A 23,729-nucleotide genomic window follows, 5' to 3' on the forward strand; every position below is an offset into this window, starting at 1 on the left:
GCTCCCTGCATCAGGAAGGGCTGCGGTCCTCAGTCAGTAACTAATTCAGGGTAATTCATGTAGCCAGAACTGGAGCACGTTTGTGTGTCCTTGTGAGGTCTCTCAGGCACCGCAGACTGGATGGATCAGGATGGGGAGCCTCAGCCCCAGCATCTGCTGGTGTGCAGATCCTCTGAAAAAAACACCTGAAAAGTGTAAATCACCTCTTGTTTCTTAACAGCCTTGTCCAGGATTTTCCCTTTGCAGGATATTCTGAGGCTCAGTCTGTGCAGGGAGCAGGGAGACGATGCACTCCCTTGGATGCACAGAGCAGGATGATGCCCAAAGGTCTCCCATCAGACCTATTGTTGTGGTTTAAACCCAGTCAGGTAACTCGTTCGCTCACTTCCCCCCCTTTCTTGCCCTCCCCCTGCTCTCGGAGGGACAGAGAGGAGAATCAAAAGAATGCAACTCCCACAGGTTGAGATAAGAACAGTTTAGTAACTAAGGTATAACACAAATCACTACTGCTACCACCAATGATAATAATGATAAAGGAAATAACAAGGGAAGAGAATACAACACCTCAGCACAGCTGACCGATAACTCGCCCCCCAAGCCCGACCAAGCACCGACCGATACCTCCTCCAACCCTGCAGTCTCCCAGCCCTTCCGGCTAACTCCCAGTTACATCCTGGGCATGACGTGCTGTGGTATGGAATAGCTCTTTGGTCAGTTTGGGTCAGGTGTCCTGTCTCTGCTTCCTCCCAGCTTCCCCTCCTCCCTGGCAGAGCATGAGGCTCACAAAGTCCTTGGCCAAACCAAAACATCTCTATCAGCTCTCTTCCCGAGCTGAAAGTCAAAACACTGCACTGCACTAGCTACCAAGAAGGGGAAAAATGACTGCTACTGCTGAACCTATCAATGGCTTTAAGCTGCCAGAGGGGAGACTGAGATGAGCTCTCAGGCAGAAGCTCTTCCCTGTGAGGGTGCTGAGGCGCTGGCACAGGGTGCCCAGAGAAGCTGTGGCTGCCCCATCCCTGGCAGTGTTCAAGGCCAGGTTGGACACAGGGGCTTGGAGCAAGCTGCTCTAGTGGAAGGGGTCCCTGCCCGTGGCAGGGGTTGGAGCTGGGGGAGCTTTAAACTCCCTTCAACACAAACCATCCCATGGTTCTATGTTCTATGGTCACCTCTGGCCATTTGCACCCCTTTCCCACCCCTACCTGGGCTGCTCCACCACAGCACAGAGCCACCATGAGGAGTCCCTGAGAGCCAGCCAGCCAAACCCCAGAGCATCCTAATGCCAGCCAGGTTTTAAAGATCCCAAAAGAATGATGTGCCCAAGAGCCATTAACATTCAAGGGGAGCGAAAAATCACAGCCTAAATCTGCAACGCATGTTCCCACTACTGCTGGAAGTTGGATGTCAGGAGCATTTCCACGCTGTCCTGTAGCATGCAGGGAGATTTCAGTCCTGAACACAACTACTTTCATGCAGTTTAAATCTGAAAGTATTTGGGGTTTTTTCCTTTTTCTTTCTTTTTTTTTCTTTTTTTTCCCTTTTTTTTTCCTTGCCTCTTGCATTTAATAAGAAGAAAGAAAGGGGGGAGAACATCAGCACAGACCCTGTCAGTGCCAAGCCTGATGCTGGCAAAGGCGGACAGCATTAGAGTCGTGATCGTATTATTAATTTCAAAGTGAATTTAATAGGTCACTTAATACTCAATGAGGAAGAAGAAAAACATCAGGAAGAAGGAAAACACAGTCCAGAAGCAACAGTATGGATATTGAACCTCATGCAACCCAGCTCCTAGGCTTCAATGGCAAGAAACAAAGGTGTTTTCCTCATCAGTTAGTTAATTCCTAATGAGTTCAGTGCAACAAGTAGTTTTGCACACCAGTCACTAGGTCAAGGCAGTGCTTGCCTGACCTGCATCTTCACGTGAAGGCTTTCTCCTCCTGCCATTAGGAGCTTATCCCACAGTGCAATAAAGGATTCAAGTCACGTCACCACCTTCCTTCTGGGAGATCGAGCCTGTAGCATCAGGGATGGAGCTTAATGAGGAGGATGGGAGACAACATTACCCATCTGCCCGGCGTAATGGATGCAGCGCTGTGTTTTACATCCCTTTTGGAAGCAGTTGGTGCCAGCCCCATCACAGCCCAGCCACTGGCTGGTGACGGTGGCATCTTTGGGGCCATCTGGCTGTTTCTAGGGGGAAAGAAGCAGTTACGTGAAAAAAAAGAAGCAGAAGTGATGCTGTTACCCAAATGTGAGCGCTGTGGACAGGCAGGAGGGATGATGTGAACAAGAGGGAAGTTTTTAATCAAAGTTGGGGCCTTTTTCCAATGAAAAACCATTTCCTCAAAGAAGAGCTTTGGGGATTCCTGTTCATTTCATTACCATATCTAAGAGCATGTGTGAAAATAAAACGAAACATTCCCACCCGCACATCCCTGTGCTCCCTCTTCTCTGACCTCCCTTCTTTCTGCTGTTGGAAAGGGGAACAGGGCAGAGGGAAAAGACCAAAACCTAAAGGAAATGTGGTCACATTTCAGCAGCTGATGGTCTTTTTGTGACCAGTTTCAGGCTTTCCTAAGAAAAGTGAAGAGGATAAGTGGGACTCTCCTATAAAATTCAGTTACATGCATTGGCCAGGTCCTGCTACAGGATGTGAAGTTATTTTTTCCTTCATTCCATATTCCACAAGTGCTGTTAAGTCCCTTTAACAAGTAAGGAAACTGAGGCAGGGAGACATAAGGCAAGATATAAGAACACGCCGTAAATCTTGGGCAGGAATGGAGCCAGGCAGAGATTTGCTGCTCTACGGACAGGTGAATGTTCATTATTTACCTGTTGGTTTTAATTGGGTCTAATGAGGACCATCTCCCCTCCACTGTGGTCCTTGCAGCCTTCCCTGCAGAGGGATGGGGACACGGGGACATGTCCCTCTTCTGTCCTTCCACATGAATAACCTCCATCACCTTTGGGTGAGCAGCAGAGCCCTGCTCCTGGCTGGGCAGGGGGCTCGGGTGCAGGCATGAGTTGGGCTTTGCTCAGCGCATCCCTCTTCAGTGGGTGCAGCAGAAACCACTGAGCAGCCCCAGCAGGGCCCTGTGCTGGGAGGAAATGTTGATCAGCCATGACAGCCTCTGTCTGCCAGCATAAGGAGTGCCAGAGTGATGGATACAGCCTTTTCTTTCTCTAGCTCTGAGGAGCATTTTGCTTTTCAGTTGGTGTTAGGGCAGCCAGATCACATCTGCTACAGTCTTTAGACCCTGTTCCAGCAGCCAGCAGTGATTCCCTTGGGATGAGCAAGGCAAGTGCTCCCAGATAATGTTTTGGGAAGCTGCTGAGGCACGATCACCACGCTGGGCATTCTCTGACCTGTTCTAGCAAGAGGCATCAACACAACCTTTAGTCAAGAGATACAAGCATGAAGCTAAATGAAAACCCCAGAAATCCTTGGGGAAGCACCAAAGTCCCTGAAGTTATTCATGCTCCAGGCTGTCACCATGCAATCAGTCATCCCAACCCAAAGCCCAGCAGGAACAACCCCAAACAGCACAGAAACACATGCCAATGCTCCCATGGAATGTGTCAGTGCTGCTCGATCCCTAGATACTGCTTTGTGCTGTGGGTAGTAAGGGCCATTTGAGGCTTTTGGGGGTCAGCACAAGAATAATTGCTTGCATTTAGCAGCCAGACAGGGTATTTATAGAAAACCATTAAAACAAATCCAATCTTCTTACGTTCTCTCTCGTACCACTGCTCATTACATTTTGTTTGCTCTTGAAAGCAGCCAGAGCCTGAGCCTGAGGACATCAGGCTGCAGGGACCAGATCACAGTCATTTGGTTTTTATCTACAGCTGGTAACTAGGTTAAAATCTAAAGTAGAACTAATCAGGCTAAAAATACCACGGCTCCCACCACAGGATGAGGCCGTCATTACCAGTCATATCCCCAGTGATGTTAGCATGCTCCTGACACCTGGCAAATAGCAGAGCTTTCAAAGGTAATTGAATGAAATTATTAACTTTCCCCCAAGCTCTGTTCACTTGTATTTACACCCTGGATTGAGCACTGTGCTCTGGGGCATCTCAGCCCAGGACTAAACATCACGGTGATCTTGGGGTTATGGGAACTCTTAAGGAGATACAGGTGAAAAAGTCACCCTATCTCTTAGGTTCCTTGAAGTATAGGGGTGAAGAGTAGAGAGAAGTTATCTGGGATGTGTGACATTATTCCTATCTGGATACTTTGATTGAGAGCTGGATGGATTTGATAATGGGGTAGTCCTATCTGATCCTTGTCCCGTACAGCAATGATCCCCCTTCACCCACTGCAGCTGAGGGCTGAGAACAAGAAAACATCACTCATCCTGCAGCATCTGGAAGCCTCTCCCAGTCCATGCCTTTACTTGATGCTTCCTGGCTGAATTTGTTGTGGCCCCAGCTTGTCCCCTACTCCTCACCTCTCCATGCTGGGTTCCTGGGGTTGGTGCCTCTTTGGTCCACCTCAGCAAAGCCTTTCATGCTCTTACAAACTATCACCCCACATTCCTCACCAGTCTTTACTCATTTCAGCCTCACTAACTTCTCCAGACTGGCTGCAAGGCAGAGGTATCCCACACAGACACAAACCCTGGCAGATGGGGGGGTACATGCACTGCCTGACCCAGGAGGACCATTCAAACCATCACATTTCCAAGCCATTGGCACTTTTCAGGAGACACCAACCAGAAGAAAACTCAGCAGTGCACTGGATTTAGGAGGACACAGCAAGTCCTGAGGCAGAGATGCTGGGTTTGCTCTGTGCCAAGTCCCCTGTGTGAATTATCACAGTCCCCTAAGCCCATATCTGCTCCTTATCTGTGAACACACTCTTAGCCTTGGACCTCCTCAGCTGATGAGAGCAGACCTACGTGTTTAGATTTCAAGCTGTTCCATACTTAGGAGCCTCTTGTGTCCTTGGCTCTGAACAGTTTAAGGAACAGAGCCAAATAACACCCCAGGCCACAATTTATTGTGTTTTCATAAGAAAACGGGAGCATAATTGATCTCTGCACAAACTCTCCAGAAAACTCGGCTCCATGCAAGCCTTGTCTCCGTCCTACTCAACAGAATGAGGGCTATTTATGGCCTTGTCTCCTCTAAAATAAAGCACATTCTTTAAGCCGTTTGCAAGTGAGAACATCGCTGTTTCTTCATCAAATGTATAAATAACGATAATGCAGCTAGGAACATGCTTTGTAAACTAGGTCTTTGGCAGCACGGGGAGTTGCATCAATCTCTGCAGATGTTCAACCTTTATGGACAGGCACATGGAGCCTCTTCAGTGCAGCCCAAAAGCCTTTTGTAAGCAAAGAGGAGGCATTGGTATTCCTGCCCTGGCTCAGCCTCTCGGGAGGTGTTGGTCCCCCAGGAACACAGATGGGTCTCATTCATTTCTCTTTATCTCCCACCATGGATCACCACCTGACTCTCAGGGGGTGCCAAACACTTCAGTGCCCTTTGAAACCATCATGCACCCATCCTTTGCCTGGCATCACCATTTGCAGCTCAGCACCAGGCAGGATTGCTCACTTGCTGAGTGCAGGCAGTGGAGGGCTTGTTTTCCATTGTGGGTATGGGGTCCAAGCATGTGGGTGCTCCAGCTCCTTGTTTCAGCTTTCAGAAGCACTCAAGGTGCTTAAATAAAACCAAAACACATTGAAAGCTTCAAGTTTTTATGACAACATAGATATTTTCACCCAGACACCACACTGTGTTCCTTCTTAATATGTGTTTCTGTTAATAAATGGAAATCCTAACCTCCCTGTCTGCTCCGAAGTGGCTTCAGTGTCTGTAGACCTTTGCCTGCAGCAGCAGATCTAATTCCATCAGGCAGGAGGAAGGAGGCAGAGACACCTCCTGATTTGCCCATAGCCCCCAGACCAGCAAATTGAGAGTTAAAGCCCAAGTCCCAAGCTGGGTTTCAGGCTCCTTTGATACTGTCAAATATTTTTACTGTTCCTTCTGCATTTTGCACTTATCATGAAGCAGTCTGTTCCCCAGGGGAATATTTAAGATTGCATTTGGCACCTAACAGTTGTCCCCCACTGCACTCATCAGAATAAGGAGCACAGTCCTATGGGAATGGCTTCCCCATCAGTGCAGGGATAAATTAGGCAGGATGCAAATTGCCCCTAACGCGTGCATACATATTGCTGAGGACATAAATGCATATTAGCAATGGAGTTATCAGAAGAAGCATTAACAAGAGGGCTGGGAAAAGGATGGATAGAGATATCCTTGGTTTAAGTAAAGGATAGCAGGAAAAATGCATATTCATATGAAGCCTCCTGGGAAAGCCATTTGTAGGAATAATGCTTGTTTCCATAGTGTGGAGAGCAGCTGCCTGACCTAACACATTCTGTATGAATGGCTGAGGAAGCACCAGTGATCCATGATCACAAGGCACATCAGCGCTCGTTGTCACACCCTGGGGAGCAGACACTGCAGGAGATCTGCATGAGACCCCCACAGAAAGGCCTCAGGGTGCAGGGCAGGTCCATGCAAGCAGCGACAGAGGCACTGCACATCTCAGGCTATCATCTCTTGTCCAAGCTACAGCACACACGGATGCTGCTCTCCTCCAAATGAGCCTGACCTCTCCCAAGGTGTGAGACAGCGCAGGGATGCTCTTTGATGCAGGCCTGGGTGAAACTTGAGGCTAAAGACTTAACGTGTGGAGGAGATAGGACCCAATTCCCTCACACTGATAAATGCATTTCAGCCTGGATTCAGATTTTGCCTCCCTGCCTCAACTCCTTTCTCTCAGCACTCTTGCAGTTGACTGCCAGCAGTGGAGCACTGGGGTTTGGGACACAGGCATCAAACTGGTATGGATGGACCCAAAGCACAAAGAAGTCCCAGGCAAAGCAGCATCAATGCATTGAAGAAGACAGCACCTATAGATGTATTTTTAGTGGTGGGTAGAAAAAGGCTAAAAATAAACAATAAACTGATAAAACTGGATATACCCTGAGGTTTCCTGCCCTGGATATGTGGGCAAGAAACACATGCTGGTCAGAAGGTCCTAGCAGCAGATCACTTCACAGGGATAAGCAAGACCTGGATGTCTGTGCCCAGGGACTTGTCACAGTGCATTGCAGGCTGGCACGTTTCACTTGCTGCTGCTGAGCCTTTGGGAAGCAAAAGCTTCCTGAAACACCAAGAGGCTGAGCCTTGCAGTGACTCCAGACACTGGGATCTCTGCAGCTGTGGATCTCACACACATGCACAGCGTAGGAGCCCCAGTTCCTGCCTTTGCTATTTGTTCACTGTGTGAATACAAGCTGGGTTTGGTTTTCTAGTATTCTCTTTGCTCCTGTGCCTGAAGCACTCACCAGCCTCAGCAGCAAGCGCAACAAATGATGCTGCTTCAGTACAAAGATGGGAGCCCCTACTTCTAGATGAATTCAGCAGAAAACACAAGCAGGAGCAGCCCAACATGTCATCCTGCTTTTATGAACCCAGCCTGTGGAGCGCAATTAAGAACAAGATCGCTCAGCAGTGGCTTTCCAAATCCTCTTGCATTGCTTTTCCCTGCCTGGCAGGAGGGAAGGGAAAACATCAGCTTTCTCTGGTGCAGCGCTTGATCGTGAACTAATGTGCAGCTCAGAGCCAAGACAAGGGAACTGAACCAAATCTGATTAATTAGGGTATCCAGACAGGCAGAATCCTTCTCATGCTCCTCACAACACAGCAACAGAGATTATGTTTTACCTTCACACCACAGAGAAGGACGAACTGATCCTTTAGGGATGGCTCTTACGCCTGTATCACCGCTGTGGTGCTTGGTTCTGCAGCAGTGCTGGAAGAGCAGGAGCAAGGGAAGGCTCACAGGGATGCTGATGGCTTCCAGATGTTGGGCATGGAATAAAATACCAAATGCACAAGTCCTGCTTCAGGCAAGAGCTCAGATCCACTTTCAGAATGGACAGAAGCCACTGTGCTTTCTAGCTTAGCATCTCAAGGTCTGCACTCACATCATGAAGCCAGCTCTGAGGGGAAAACAGAGGCCATGGATGAAGGCTGAGAAAGGTGTTCCTGTCCTGAGCTATTCTCAGGCTGTGCCCAAGCATCACCTGGGGCACCATTTGTTGGCCCAGACCAGCATCATACCATGGGGCACATTGACAGGTCACACTCAAGAAATGCTCTATCCTTGTCTCTGTCCCTGTCCCATTTGCCAATGGAGATGAAGCTTGGAAAGGCAGATGGAAAACGACAACTGGCCCCTATCGCTACCCCTACCCGTCTCTGGAGGGATTTGCAAGCTATTTGCAGCCACTGTGGGCGCATCCACACCTTCCAGACAGTTTAATACAGCAGCTGGTCTTCAACTACCAGGAACATGCTAGCACAGTGGCCCAGGAAGAAAGCAGGTAAAGAACAATAGGAACTCATTAAGCAGCACAGCGTGGTCCTACACCAGAGTGCCTGGCTCTGATTTCACTCCATTCCTAGGTTTATGGAGCTATTAGGAGATAATTTGGTCCTGTGGTAGAGGAAGAGACTTGCTCAGCTTTAAGGCTGTTTTATTTTGGGGGTTTTCTGTTCTATTCCTCCCAGCCTTTTCTGATTTCTCTTTCAAGCTCTTTCAACAAATCCAAAGCCACTAACAGAATGGATGGGATGGGATGGGATGGGATGGGATGGGATGGGATGGGATGGGATGGGATGGGATGGGATGGGGTAACTCCCAGGAGTCTCCCAAGTGGATTGGAAAATTCACGTTACTGCAGCCCAACCTGAAAGGAGCTCAATTCCTAGGCAACGCTGAATGCCCAAACCTGAGATACCCAGAGTTTTTCATTGCTTTTACAAATGTGAATGTTAAGAATGGTGCTGCCTGTGGCCAGCAAGTTACATCATGAAATCATCCATTTTCATGATGCTCTCTATGGGGGTTTCTGGCCTGAGAACTTTGGTTGGCAAACGTGCTTTAGACTTTTTGCTCCTGTTCTTGAAAGAGCAGCTCAAACAGGATAGAAATCACAGACCCGAAGGGCTGCTTAACCGGTTCTTTAAGACTTCCAGGGATTGCAGCTCCTCAGCTGTGACTGAGCAGTCTGAGTCTTATCCTATTTAAAGCAAAACCTATTCTTTTTTGAAGTCACAAATTCCCAGGTTATAACAACACTGCGGTACCTCTGATACCATGCAGCAGTCACTGTGAGCAAGTAGCACACAGTGGTGCCTGTAGCTGAAGTAGCTCCTATAGCATTTATTGTGAAGGTCTTTCGGACAGCTGGACAACAGGAGCATCATGCAGCTGCCAGAAGCATGAGGACAGTGGTGAGAATAAGCCTCTTGGCCTGATTTCCCCCTCTCTGCTTTGCAGAGGGGTACACACAGGCTGGCAGTGGGTGAATTGAGTGGGGTTTGGAGAGGCACAGGGGAAAGCCTGGGATGGGGGGATGCGTTTGGAAACGGCTCCACAAGACAGACTGTGCCTGGAGCTGGGAATTGCCTGCACCACAGTTGCTCCAGGATTAGACTTTTCCAGTTTTTCTCTTTAAAAGACACAGTTTAATTTTAGGAGGAGGAGCGTAACCATGCACCCGAGGGAACACGACACACGTTCACGCACAGGCACATACAGATGCGCAGCACAAAGCTATTCCCACCGCTCACAGCCCAGCCTACTCCTTCAAACCACTCACACCTAGAAAACACTTACACAAGGCCAAAGCTGTGTGAGCATTTCCCAAGGCTGCGGAGCACTGAAATCCAGGCTTCAGCTTGCTTTCAACAGCTGAACCTCTTGAAGGGGCTGAAGGAACCCTCATCCCGCATCCTTCCCAGTGGCTCTGAGCGGTGCTGGGTCTCTCTGCAGTGATGCTGGCTGTCAGCAGTGCTGCTGAGAGCTAGAGCTGTTGCCAAGCTTCAGCCTCCTGACTTCCTCTTGTGGTGGAGTTTCTCCTTGTCATCCTGACCCCATTCAGTCCTTGAGCTTAATGAATTCCTGGCACTTTATTAACAAGAGATATCCAAGTGTGATAAAGGCCATTTTATAGTGTTGGATGAGTTGCAAAGAGGAGCAGAATTGAATGCTGTCATCAAAGAGATGCTTAGCTACAGATTATAAGAAATCTTTATATAGCAGCAAAGAGCATCTTGAGGTGTAGAACTGGGACTTGGCAGACTGGGACTCGTGTCCTTGTTTTGTCATGGGCAATCTGTATGACTTTACTGAGCATGCAAAGGGTCGAATCCTGTGAAGTGCTGGACCCTTTTCTATTGATCCAGTAAAATCGAGCAGCACCTGACACCTAGAGCATGCCAAGAGGATTTACTAATGAGAGATCAGAGGCCTGACTGCCCTGAAGGATTCAGCCCTTCTGTCTCCCCATCGCACATCTGCAGTAGCACATCTGCAGCAAGGACAGTGCTTTCCAGTGCACATCATAGAGGACCTCTGCCAGTGGCTATCAGACCATCACACAGTCACCCCTGATGCCCTTGTGAGCTGGTGAACATCACTAGATAGCTCATCTGGAGAAACAGAGGGACAGGACAGACCTGCCCAGAGCCAAAGAAGTGGCTGATTTAGCTGTGAACTAATCTCCATCCCACAGTCTTTTAGCACCCCATCACCCCGAACATCAGACTGTCACACCTCAATACTTGCAGATGAGAACCCAGTCATCATCTGGCTATAGAGTCAGCAACTGCTGTGAAGTTGGTGCCCATCAGGAAGGGAACAGCACACATCACACATCACCCCATCACCACACCAGGAAAACCACAGGCACTTGGGTGAGGCAGTGGGAGCTCAGGTTCATGTTGTTTGTATGAAATGCATTCAATTATGTTCTCTCTGGCACAGAGCTGGTGGCTTTGCTGCATTAATGAATTGTAGCAGGCAGTGCCTTCTTCAGCTTTATGCTTGCTGTATCCACCTGCATTAATCCCCTCTGAGTGGGTGTTTCTGCTACAGCTCTCATCTCTGCTCTTTTTCACTCCAGACTTTTCCTGCTGCGCTGTCTTTTCCACACTGCATTTGCTAATGGGGAATCTTCCCCCATGGCTTTTCTAAGGGCTCTTTCATCCATGGGACCCAATGCATCCAGCATCCTCAATGCCCCTGTGAAGCAGACAAGGTAACAGCATAATTGACACACACACACACAGCTAAAGCACTGAGGAGATAAAGGGATGCAGCCAAGACCAGGATGAAATGGCAGCAAGTGTTTGAAGCATTAGTGGGGTGCAGATCTCAAGCTCCTTAACCCCTCAGAGGGGCTGTGTGTCAGCTTGGGCCCAGCAGTGCAAGGACCATGGATGTTCTTGCTCTGCTGTGGCCACGGATGCACTGTGATGGGCCAGTTGGGGCTTCACCCATCCCACTCCCCTGCAGAGAGAAAATGTGCCCTGAGGTCTATTCCACAGCTGTGAGTTTGAACTCGGATTTAAAGCCTGAGAGATGCATTGGTGATGTAGGACCTGAAATCCCCAAAGCTTTCCCCAAAGATCAGCTCTTAAGGGGCTGAATAACACCATGACTGTTGCTACTGAAAAGGAGGAGGTGGAGTAACCTGCTGGAGCAAATCCTTACCACTGTCTTGCTGCTGTCCCTCCTGCCACACAACCATCTGGTGTCTCCACCTACCAGACAAATCCTTCAATACAGGATCGCCTTCTATACAGGAACTGGGTTTTTTTACTCCATAATCCAGCACAATGGGGGTTTCTGGGCTCAAGATCACACTAAACCTGGGTGATAGGGAGCTTCCCCTCACCCATCACCCCTAGCCCTTACCACCACAGGGACTCGCAGGGTCCAGTCCAGCAGGGATGCATTGGAGGACTGGAGGAGGCAAATAGAACATCTGTGATTGACCCAGAGCCTGGGAGCACAGACAGACTGTGATTTCATGATTTTCACATACTGAAAGACCTTCAAACACATCATGAAACAGTTTCTAAGCACCTGGAGGATAACAAAGCAATAAAAAGCAGCCAATGTGAATTTGTTCAGAATAAATCCTGTCAAACCAATCTTCAGTTCTTTCTTTGGCAGAGTAGCTGGCCCTGTGAATAAGGAGGGGGAGTGGGCTCAGATGTGATGTGTCTTGAGTTTAGCAAAGCTTTTGACATAGTCTTACATGACATCCTAAATAAATACAGTTTAGGGGAAACCCCCACGAGGCAGATGCAAAATTGGTGGGAAGATTGTACTCAAAGAGTATTTATTCACATTCGGTTGTCAAAATAGGGAGGATTTTTCAACAGGGTTCCCATAGGAAACTGGTTCAAGTCTAAACAGTTCTCTTGAAAACCACAATGATGGCAAAGAAAATGCACTTGAAAATTATTGTGTGTGATCCAAAGAGCTTGGGAAGTGCAGGTTTAGAATTCAGAATGGAAAGGATGCTACCAAAATAGGCTGAAGGAAGTAAAGGTGAGATTGAGAAAGTAAAAGAGAGGATTGCATTAAGTAGAAAGTAACCAAACACACAGAGACAAGGTGAGGTAAACAGCAGGAAGCAGCACAGCAGAGAATGGGCACAGATGAGCTTTATCTCTTCTCTGTAATTATTTATTAGCCATAGAGATAGCCATAGCTATCAACCCTATTGAAAGAGCAGGGGATCAGTTTACTCCAACTGTCCCATGGGAGTAGGGAAAGGTACAACTGGAACATCCCCAACAACGACCAGGTATAGAATCATAGAATCATGGAATAGTTAGGGTTGGAAAGGACCTTAAGGCCACCCAGTTCCAACCCCCCTGCCATGGGCAGGAACACCTCACACTAAACCAGGTTACCCAAGGCTCTGTCCAACCTGGCCTTGAACACTGCCAGGGATGGAGCATTCACAACCTCCCTGGGCAACCCATTCCAGTGCCTCAGCACCCTAACAGGAAAGAATTTCCTCCTTATATCCAATCTAAACTTCCCCTGTTTCAGTTTTAACCCATTACCCCTTGTCCTGTCACTACAGTCCCTGATGAAGAGTCCCTCCCCAGCATCCTTATAAGCCCCCTTCAGATACTGGAAGGCTGCCATGAGGTCTAATAGGTAGGATGAACATTAGGGGATGTTTCTACAGTAAAAATAGTTTGCTCTGAATGAGCCTAAGTGAGAAGAGAGGGAAGTTTGTGGATACCAGGGACAGCAGAGCAGGCTGTCGATGATATCCCGAAGCCGCTTCCACCCATTCATTCCTGTATCCTCCTCATGTTCCAGACCAAGTACCTTGCAAGGCTACAAGGACCCCCCAACAAACCTGCCTTCCCTACTAAACGGTATTTTAACCTCGCTCACACTTCAGTCCTGCTGTGTGAATGCGTTGCACTGATGTATTAAGGGAGGATACAGCTCGAGGTGGCTCAGAAGGCAGTGGGAAGTTTTTCAAGACGATCCTTGCTGCCCTCTTTGCTGCAAGCAGATGGGTTTACATGATTACACTGTCAAAGCATCGTGGCCTCCTTCCTGCAGACCAGGAAGGGTCATTTTGCCTGTCAAACCATGCTGACACCAAAACACAGCCCAGGGGCATGTGTAGGGTGCAGGAAAGAACGATCCACAGACCGGCTCCTTGGGGAGCATCCTTATAAACACCAGGGACACCCACTCTGATAGCTCCATTTTCCAATGTTTTTCCAAGAAAAGAGATGACCCCGGTGGGGAATTGTTTCTAAGGACAACCTGTGTCCCTCCTCTAGCACAGTGCTTACAGGGACCAAACAGGAGCCTTTTGCATCACCCTTAGGAGCGTTTCTCAGCCTTAGAGCCCAGCAATTTGTCACCACTCAAGAGTTTAGATTTAGTCCCTGTGCTCGCCCCATGCTGATGCATTTGGATGTCGGAAACACATTAAAAATGCAAATAGAGGCAGATCCTAGAGAAGCTGAATGTCATCCCTCTATGTCTTTATTTAAAATCAAATCCAGCTTCATTTTAATGTCCTCCTTGGGCTGGGGCTTAGCGATGATTTTCACTTGTATAAATACACTCGCAATGTGTGTATGCATATTTATGCTGTTCCAACAGGAAATAGAAAGTCATCAATAAACCATATTATTTCTACAACTACAGCAATAACAGGAGCAGCAGCAGCAGGCCCCCAAAAAGACCATCTCTCTTGGGCTATGGCAGAGCACAGGTGCTGCATTTAGCCCTGTACGATATTAGCTCTGGGAGACAGAGCATCCAGCCTGAAATACCGGCCTGAAGAACAGGAACTGTAGCATCCTCGTAACCGATGGCATCCTTGTGCCATCATTCTCACAAAGCACGACACAGATGCTCCAGCCAGCCCCTAGGTCTGAGCTGCGTGTTTCAATCAGCCTGGCAAGCCCTGCCTGGGGAGCTGCAGAGCAAACAGCACTGGAGAGGATAACCCCTGCTCTCTCCAGCTGAGCTGTGTGACAGCACTGGATTAACAAGCTTCCCCTCCTGCTTCGGTGGGTGGAGAATTGCAAGTACCCACACAGCTGATGCTCAGGCTGTTTCCTATCCAGGAAGGGGCACTGAGGTCCTTCCAATGTTGACGTGGTGCAATACTTGCTCTTGGGTCTGATCTCTGGCAGGTGGCAAAGAGCACTGGCTGCTGGCTCCCTGCTACAGAAATAGCTGATGTGTACATGCTTGCTGTGCATTCAACCCCAAATTTCCAGGGAGGAGAGGAACAGGCTGGGTCACGCTGTCAGAGCAAGGATCAGCTTCTACATGGATCAGGATCTTCTGCAGTCTCCTCCTCATCATCTATACATTAAATGTTTCCCTACACTACATCGGTCAGTGCTGGCATGCAGAGCTGGGAACCAGATGGGCTCCTTGCCCTTAAGGTAGGTTTGGAGGTTGCTCCCCAGTACGGCTAAGAAAGAGGATTTGGGTGTCAAGAGCTCCTGAGACCCCAAGTCTCTCGCTGTCCTGCAGATCACCTGGGTGATTTATTTGTCCAAATCACCTTTGGACATGTTGTATAGATGGAGCTGGGTTCCTTTGCCCAGGCTGATTGTGGCTGGTGTGAAGCATTCTGGATGCCTCATTGCCCCATCTCATGAGGGCAATGCTACAGTTTTTCCTTCACTCTTCCCTCCCATCCATCATTAGATTTAATGTGATACTGCATGGTAGAGAAATGCCCTTTTTGCTGTATGGAATGACAGAGTGCTTTGGGTTGGGAAAGCTCATCCAGTTCCAACCCTGTGCTACGGGCAGGGACCCCTTCCACTAGAGCAGCTTGCTCCAAGCCCCTGTGTCCACCCTGGCCTTGAACACCGCCAGGTATGGGGCAGCCACCACCTCTCTGGATAACCTGTGCCAGAGCCTCACCATCCTCATCATAAGAAATACATTTCCTCTATCTAGTCTGAATCTACCCTCTTTTATTTTAAACCCATTACCCCTTGCCATACCACCACAGCCCCATGGCATCTAGAAAAGAGGGACAGAGCCCAGCTCAGACTGAGGTCTTGGGAACAAAGACATTTTCTCCTGCCAATCTCTGCAGCCCCAGCAGGCCCTGATCTTCATTAGGACTCCAGCTTCTGGCATAATCGAGTTACAGCTTAATGTACTGAATGCAGGATACTGGACTCCAGTTCAAGTGGAATACATCGTAATGCATTAAGTATTTCTCTTCAGATAAATAACTGAAGAAGATGTGTTTCCATTATCTGTGCATGCCCTCATAGCAGAATGGCAGAAGGCCTAGCAGAGGATTACATTCTTTCTTAATCCAATAAACAAATGTATAATGATATCTTCTGGGAACCACCCTGCAGAAAAGAGCTCTGAAAGTCCAGTGCTGGTAAAAAAACACACCCAGAAAAAGACTCTTTTTTGTCCACGCTTCAAGGCAAGAAGAGAGCTTTATCCTCACTCTCCTCTGGGTTAAGCCCAGCAGCCCCACTGACACAGGAGACTCCATCTGGGTCCAAATGCCTTTGCTCCAAGGACAGAGCAGAAGGTCCCTGTTTGAGTTTGGTCTCCCACCAGCTCTGGGTCCATGGTTAGGATCATGAAGAGGCACCAGGGGTTGATTCCTTCTCCAGGAGAATTTAATTAAGCCTGCTGCTGAAATAACACAACTCTAAACGCTCTAAATATAGGTTGCGCTCTACGGAGGGAGAAGAGGCAGAGCGATCCTTTATTGAGATACAAAGCAGGGATTTCAGCTGCAGAGCCTCTTGAAGCAGCAATACATCCAGCTGCCAAAGGCATCTCTCAAACCAACTGCTTCTTGGTGGGAGAGAATAACAGTCACCTCTATCGTCTTCCTTGTGTTGTTATATTCATGAGCATCTGTCCCCTGTCTCTGCAGGGAAAGGCCTGGCTGGCCTCTGGAGGGAAGGGAAAACCCTCTTAGCGATGCTCACATGGGAAATTGTGTGATATTTCAATTCGAACCCCATGTTCTTGGGGGGTCCTGGAGAGCAGGAGTGCTCTTGGTCTGCCCTTTCCGTTTCATACAGGAGCTGCTGGTGAAATGGCTTTGAGGTGACGGCTCAGATCCTGCCTGCAAGGGAGGCTTGTGACCCCCACAGTGCTGCCTGCAAAGCACCTCCAGCTGAATGACAAAGGGAAGGGAATTGCCATCCTTGGGGGGGGGAGTTCCCACATGCTTTCAAAGACAAGAGCTGCCGAAGGTAAGAGCAGTGGCTCTCTCATCCCAGCGCAGCAGGGGCAGAGGGGTGACAGTACACTGCGGAGCAATGGACTCAGATGGGTTTTTCTATGGCAAACCTGCTTTTTTCCTCCAAATTTGTCACCATAATGAAGTGACTCAACTCAACAGAAAACTAATTCATAGACATTCACCAGCATTAGTGAGAATTCTTAGCTGAGCACAGAGCATTCCCTCCTTGGGATGATGACTGGCCATCAAGCCCATCTCTATCAAACCAGGGTCCATATGTTTGATACACTCAGCAAAAATGTAAGCTATTTGGAGAAGTGCTCCAGGAATTTACAGCTCAGATTTACGGCTGTAATCAGGTTCCTGGTACCCAGCTGAGGGGAGCTGGGTCTCGAAGCTCTTCACTTGATTCACAAGCCCTATGACCAGAGCCATCACCCTCAGGTGCCAGCCAAGAGCTGAACCAAGCCAAAGCACTTACCTGAGGTTATCAGGAGTCCATGGCAGAACAGGAGCTTTTAACCATGTTAACCTATTGCAGAGATTTGTGTTTTTATGCAGCCAGCTTGCCTCTGAACACAGCTGCAGCCTTTGCTGATAGCTCATTTAGGAGCAGTAATTTTCCCAGTGAACAACAGACAGATGTATTTTCCTTGCTGTTACGGTCACACTTGTAGGTGACGGCAATAAAACAGCTGTAGTTGTGTCTCAGCTGGCTGAGAATTAGGAGAAAGTACCTGAAATGAAGCATTTCTGCCTCCTGTGCAAGCCTGCTAGAAAGATGCTCCAGGTAAGACACCAGCTCATTCCCAGAGCCTTTGCTGACAGACAGGCTGGCCCTTTCCAAAGCACCCCATGAACAAGAGAAACTCACTGCAGTGCTGAACTGGGAGCCAAGGCAGAGGTCTGGGAGTCAGTATGTGTACAGTATCTTCAGACCATTGTGCTGAAGCTAGAAAAACCAGTAGCATCATCAGCTTTAGAATCCTCTGACAGGGATGATGGCAGCAAGGATGAAACCTGGAGCTGTGTGATCTGGGTTGTGCTGGGATTAGTAAACTGGAACAGCAATAACCCATGGTATCAGAAAAGAAACTCCTTAACACACTGCTGAGATATTGAGAGATGGCAAAGCCAAGCTCCCCACTCCTTACAGCACATAGAGACAGGTTCAAGATCCCTGTCTTTACCTCCCAGGCAATCTGGGTTGCAAATGCCTAAAAGCCCAGCTAACACCTGGGATGATGAATGTGGCTCACAGATGAACTCCTTGGCACCACCAGTAAAAGCAGAGCTTATCTGGGAGGGAAGCAAGCTTTCCCAGGGGAAGTCATGCTGAGAAACAGGTCCTCTGCCAACATAGGATCAATGCAGGCTGCCCTCAACCCAATCCAAAGGCAAGAGATGTTTACCTGACACACATTCTATACCCCAAAGGTAGTGCAACCGCTTCAGCTCAAAGGAGCAGCACAAAAAGCGATGTCTGGGGAAGAAGCTCTGGAGAGATTTTACACAGTCCTCCCCAAGGGAAGCTCCTGACGGCACTGAAGTTGTCTCATCTTTTACCTCCCAAATAAACCCTGCAAAGGAATGAATCTGGGAAAGGAGCAGTTTCCCTCAAGGATGGAGTTGTTTACTCAGCACTTGTGTCCTCTCCATAGCTAGAAGTGGTACATGGAGTAGAGCTGCAGCCGTGCCCTGGCAGGGCAGGAGGAGCCACCTGGTTGGGCTTAGGGCTACCCTGGATTTTGTCCCCCATCACCACGGACAGGCCACCCTTTACAGTGCACCTTCACGACAGAAGTAGTTACAGACCAGCTGAAACAGTGACAGCTTTCAAAAGGGGGGAGGAAACCCTCCCCGTAATCCTCCAGCTAAGCTGTTGCATCCAACCATTTTAGCAAAGGCCATCTCCATGCCATCTGCTAGACTGCAGCTAAACCTGTGCCCCTAATGTGCTCCTTTATTTAGTCCTTGGGGAGGATTCAGGAGCTAGTAGAGGACTGAGAGGAGAAACATGCTTCTGGTACAAGCCTGCAGCCTTTCACCTTGCCCTGAATGGTGCTGAGCCTTTAAAAATAGATTTACCTGTGAAACCAGGCACATTTGGAGCAATGTCTCAGGCACAACAGACTCCTGTGGAAGGCAAAGGGCTCAATATCCCACTGCTTGTATAAACCCATTTGTTCTCCTTGGAAAACAAATGCAAAATGCTGCTGTTGCAGGAGCAGTTGAACCAGCAACAGGCTTGAAGGAGGCTCAGGCATCCCCATGTCGTGAGCTGTGGGGTTCTCAGCCCATCTCTCTGCAGGAGGGGCACACCCCAAACCCACTGTGAACACCTACATGACCTGGCCTCCTTGGGAAGAGCCCCAGCCTTGACCCAAGGCACACTCATCCCAGTTGACAACAGATATCCCTGTCTAGAGCAGGGGATAAGACCCTGCTGCTGAAGGCAATGCTTGCAGGCTCCGCTCCTGCTTGCTCGAGGGATGCAGGACTTCAATATCCCAGGGAGGGCACCACTGCAGACCAGGCAAGGAGGGGGGATTTTGGGGCTGCTGCTCCATTCTGGCACTAAGAGCAGAGAACAGATCTCAGCACGAGCACCCGAGCAGCGCATCAAGGGCCGGGCTGCAGAAGGCTTCCAAAAGCACAGCTGATGCAAGGCACCAGGCAGACGGCACCAGGCAGGCTCTGCCCGCACCATCTGCCTGCTCCCTGCCTCCCTGCGCCCAGCAACTTAGGCAGGAGAAACACCCATCTTCTGCCGACTGGCACCTTAGGGTGCCAAAAGCATGGCAAGAGGCAGCTGTGCACCGAGCAGAGCTGCCAACAGCTCATGCTTCTGGTTCAGCTGGGAGCACGGGGATCAGGAGAACCTCCCGTCCTTCAGCCTTCACAGAGCTGATTTGTCAGAGGCAGTTACAAACCTCATCTGTCTTTACTGAGGGGGAAAAGAGGTCCAAGACACAGTGAATCGATCTGGGCATGGGAACATTGCTTTAATCATATCTGCAGAGGGAGCTGAAAGGCCACTAACGGTCAGCCCTGGTTCAGGCAGCTCCCTTGCACTTGTAGAGCATGGTTGGCTCTTCCAGGAGCTGCAAAAGGTCATGTCCTAAAGCTAAAGTGATACCTAAAATAAAGATACCTAGAGTGATACAACCTAAAGTGGTATCAGTGGGTGGCTTTTCCAGCACACATCAGACTGAGGAATTCCATTTTGTCTCACTCATTTCCATGCTGAATTCCCATAGAGCTGGGATCTGCATCACATGGGACACAGAAGCTTGATATCCTGTAGGGATAACTGCATTTCCTCAAGGAGTTCAACCAACCAAACCCCTCCTGACCCCTATGCAGGGAGCTGGTCACCCCAGCCAGCATTAGCCTTATATCGAGTGTATTCCTGAAGTGCCCCTGGAGCCACTGGTTTATTTTGCAAGCCAGAAGCATCACTGTGGGATGCTTCATCCATCCCACTTGGCCCCACCTTGATCATCATCACCATCAGCACAAAATCCCCTCTACTTCACACCCACGGAGGGAGCTGTGCTCTGCCAAGGAGATGTAAGGCCCAAAGCCCCTGAGTTGCTTTAATTTCCTCCCCTGCTCCAGACCGGGCAGATTTGTGTCACATCGCAATCCAATTAAGTCAGTCAGCGTCGCTAAACCCTCCAAGCCGAACTAATGGATGTCACCATCTCACTGAGCAGCCCATCAGCTCTCTCCTGTGGTTTCTCCACAGAGCCTTGCTCCATGGGGTAGCACAGGGCTGCCATCAAAGCCCGCCACCCGTTTTCCTCCTCTGCTCAGGAGAAGCACAGCCAAGGATGCGAGTCATCAATGGAAACGCAGTCACCGGGCCTGACCCCAGGACCCCTGACAAAGGAACGTTTGAAGTGGGTAATTAGCTTTGATTAAAAGCCTTTTGCTGTGGCAGAGGCTCCTGTAATTTGCCTGGAGGGGACAGAAAAAGAGCGGAAGGAGCAGATGTTTGGATTTGCTCCCCACAGGCGGGGTGGGATTTCATCCGCCTTTGACTGGCTTCTCCTCCGGGTCCCAAGGCAACGGTGCTACAGCACTGCCTGCCTGCATCCTCTCCCCATCGCCCTGCAAAGGGCTGTGAGGAGAGGCAGTCTATTGCAAATGAAACTGAAAGAGGCACCGGTTACTGCGAGATAAATGTGAGATGAACGAGATAAATCTGTGAGCTCAGTGTGTTGGGCTGCATCAGAGCAGGTCAAGGGAGGGGATCCTGCCCCTCTGCTGCGCTCTGGGAGACCCCCCCCTGCAGTCCTGGTCCAGCTCTGGGGCAGCAGCACAAGAGCGATGTGGAGCTGTTGGATGGAGCTGCTGCGAGGGCTGGAGCAGCTCTGCTCTGGAGCCAGGCTGAGAGAGCTGGGCTGGGTCAGCCTGGAGAAGAGAAGGCTCCTGAAGGGGAGACCTGAGAGCAGCTCCAGTGCCTGAAGGGGCTGCAGGAAAGCTGGAGAGGGGCTTGGGACAAGGGATGTAGGGACAGGACAAGGGGAATGGCTGCACCCCCTCTGCCCGCCTGGCAGCAAGCGGGCACTGCTGCTCTGTGTCTCAATGTGAGATCGCTGCTGCCAAAGCCACTGTGAGGACACCAGGAAATTCCCTGGGGGCCGCTCTCTGGGTGCCGTGGCCAGCGCGTCCTCCATGGCTCACCCATGGAGAATAAAGCCCTGAGGGGCTGAGACCACAGAAAGCATCTTTATTAAATGAGGAAAGAGAGCTCATGCCTTGTTTAAAGGAGCCTCTCCGCGCGGTAATTAAATGCAGCTCTAACCGCTAACAGGAAACGGAGGCGTGCCAGGCTTCTCCATTAAGAAATGCTGCCCAGAGGCTGAGGCTCCCTGTCAGTAACCGGGCTGGGTGCAAACACCATCAGACATCCCCAGCAAGACTCCTTGGGATGAGGAGTGCCCAGGGTTTATTAACCCTGTGCTGTGCTCCTCTTGAAGAGGCACCAGCAGAAAGCTCTCCCTCCATGGGTAATCTCTGCCTCAGGGCACCCAGGAAAGACTTCAAACACCTGCCCTTGTTCAGCCTGGCTGCCGAGAAAACCTTCATTTACAGGTCCCTGTTCCCGTATTCCCCTGGGAAGCAGCCCTTGGGCACATCATGATGCTGCCTTTGTTTCACTCGCGTACACTTGGCCTAAAGAATCAGAATCTCCTTCTATCTTCTCCCTCATCATACTCATGCAAGGTTTATGGGACGCTGTAGCCCCCCTGCCTTCCGATTCTACCTGGTATTCCTGCCCAGCCTCCCAGCACCCTGATGAAAAGCAGGCAGGACTCTTTGCACAGGTCCATTTTATGCACCAAGGGTGACCAGTGACCTGGTCAAGGTATCCCTGTTACAATGCAAATATCCAGGCAAGGAGGTGAGTGTGAGGGAATCACTGATGGGAGAAAGAGACTCAAAGCAACACCTGGAAACAGCTGGCAGAGAGAGAGCCACTTGTGGGAACAACCCAATTTGATCCGGGGGCAAGTACCAGGGCATCAGGTCAAACCTGTGATCCATGGGGCCTGATCCTGCTCTCAGAGTCACCCAGGGACATGGCACTCACGCAGCAATGCTCCTCTTCCAGAGGAGTTTCAACCCCCAGCCCATGTGAGAGACTTGTTAAGGTGGAAGTGGTGTTTCTGTGCTTGAGAACCTTGAGGCTTTTCCCCCAGCACTTTATGGGATTGGTTTCTCCAGCCTCTGCAACATCCTGCGGCGAGGAGTTCCACCGGATAAGCACTTCTCGCATGAGGAACAGCCTCCTGTTGTTCATCTGAACTTACTTCTTGTGCTGGGAATGGACCCTGAACAACAGCCCCTTGTTCAGCTTCCCCCATACTCTGTCCCTTGCCCCTGCTCCTTTTCAATGCACACTTAGCATGGCAGAGCCAGAAAAGAGGGTCACAAAGCCCCGTGCCAACATCCCCCTTCTCAGAGCGAAATCCCATCCAGGACAATGCATTATTGATTAGGAAAGGGGAGAGGAGGTGATATTCAAACCACATGCCTTGCAGCACTCTCAAACCCACCCTCCGCTGCCAAGGTTTCCATATCCCAAAGGTTCCTGCTTCATCTCCGGCCGTTGCTTGCCCAGCAGCAGGTACAGTGGTGGAAAAGCAGCAGAAGGTCAAGAGCGGGGTTGTGCTGTGTGAGGCTGCTTGCTCTGGGTTGTTCATTCAGCGAGATGAAAGCTTAGCGAGGCTTTAGCAAAGCTCAGAAACCAATCTGCCCAGCTCCTGATGAAGAGTCACACATGCAGCAGTGTTAAAGGGTTATTTCAGCACTGGTGGCCAAGGGTAAACAGGAGTTTTCCAAACCGGAGTTTTCTAAACACGGATCCACATCAGTTAGGAAAGAATTCTCTCTCTTCTGCCCTGCCAGAAACTGGTTCCAATGAGCAGAGCCCTGGAGGGCTCAGGAGCCACTGCTCCCAATGCCTCTCACCACAGGGATGAGCAAGGCTCTGCAAACCCACTGAGGTTTCATGCTCTGGCCCAGCACACACAAACTAAGGCTGTGGATGCAAAGGGAAAATTGTTTCCATGCTGATTCTTCTGCTGTAAGTCAAGCTTGCAGGACGTGGCAGCCCAGCAACACATCCAGAGTCAACTACTTGGAGGCACTAAGATGATGGTGTGGGGTTTAGGAGCCTGAGCTTGCAGAGCCTTCGTCCAGCCACCCGCAGACCCCAGGTGGCTTCATTTCCTTCCCAGTTTTGTCTCTGAGCACTGGGGACAGGAGCAGGGGGATGCCTGCCACATGCCCAAGGCTCCCAGCTTGACTGGCATCTCATATAGAACCACGGACTGGTTTGTGTTGGAAGGGACCTTGAAGCTCATCCAGTTCCAGCCCCTTGCCATGAGCAAGGACATCTTCCACTGGAGCAGGTTGCTCCAAGCACCAGTGCACAGCAGAGGGGCAGGATCCCCTCCCTGAGCTACTGCTGCTCACGCTCTGGGGGTGCAGCCCAGCACATGGGGGGGGTTCTGGGCTTAAGCACACACTGAAGCTGGGTCATGGGGAGCTTCTCATCACCCAACACCCGCAAGTCCTCCTCAGGCAGCTCCA

Source organism: Pezoporus wallicus, unplaced genomic scaffold, assembly GCF_028554395.1.
Source record: "Pezoporus wallicus isolate ANWC-B61680 ecotype Strahan unplaced genomic scaffold, APGP_CSIRO_Pwel_v1 contig_10769, whole genome shotgun sequence".
Classification (NCBI taxonomy): Eukaryota; Metazoa; Chordata; class Aves; order Psittaciformes; family Psittacidae; genus Pezoporus; species Pezoporus wallicus.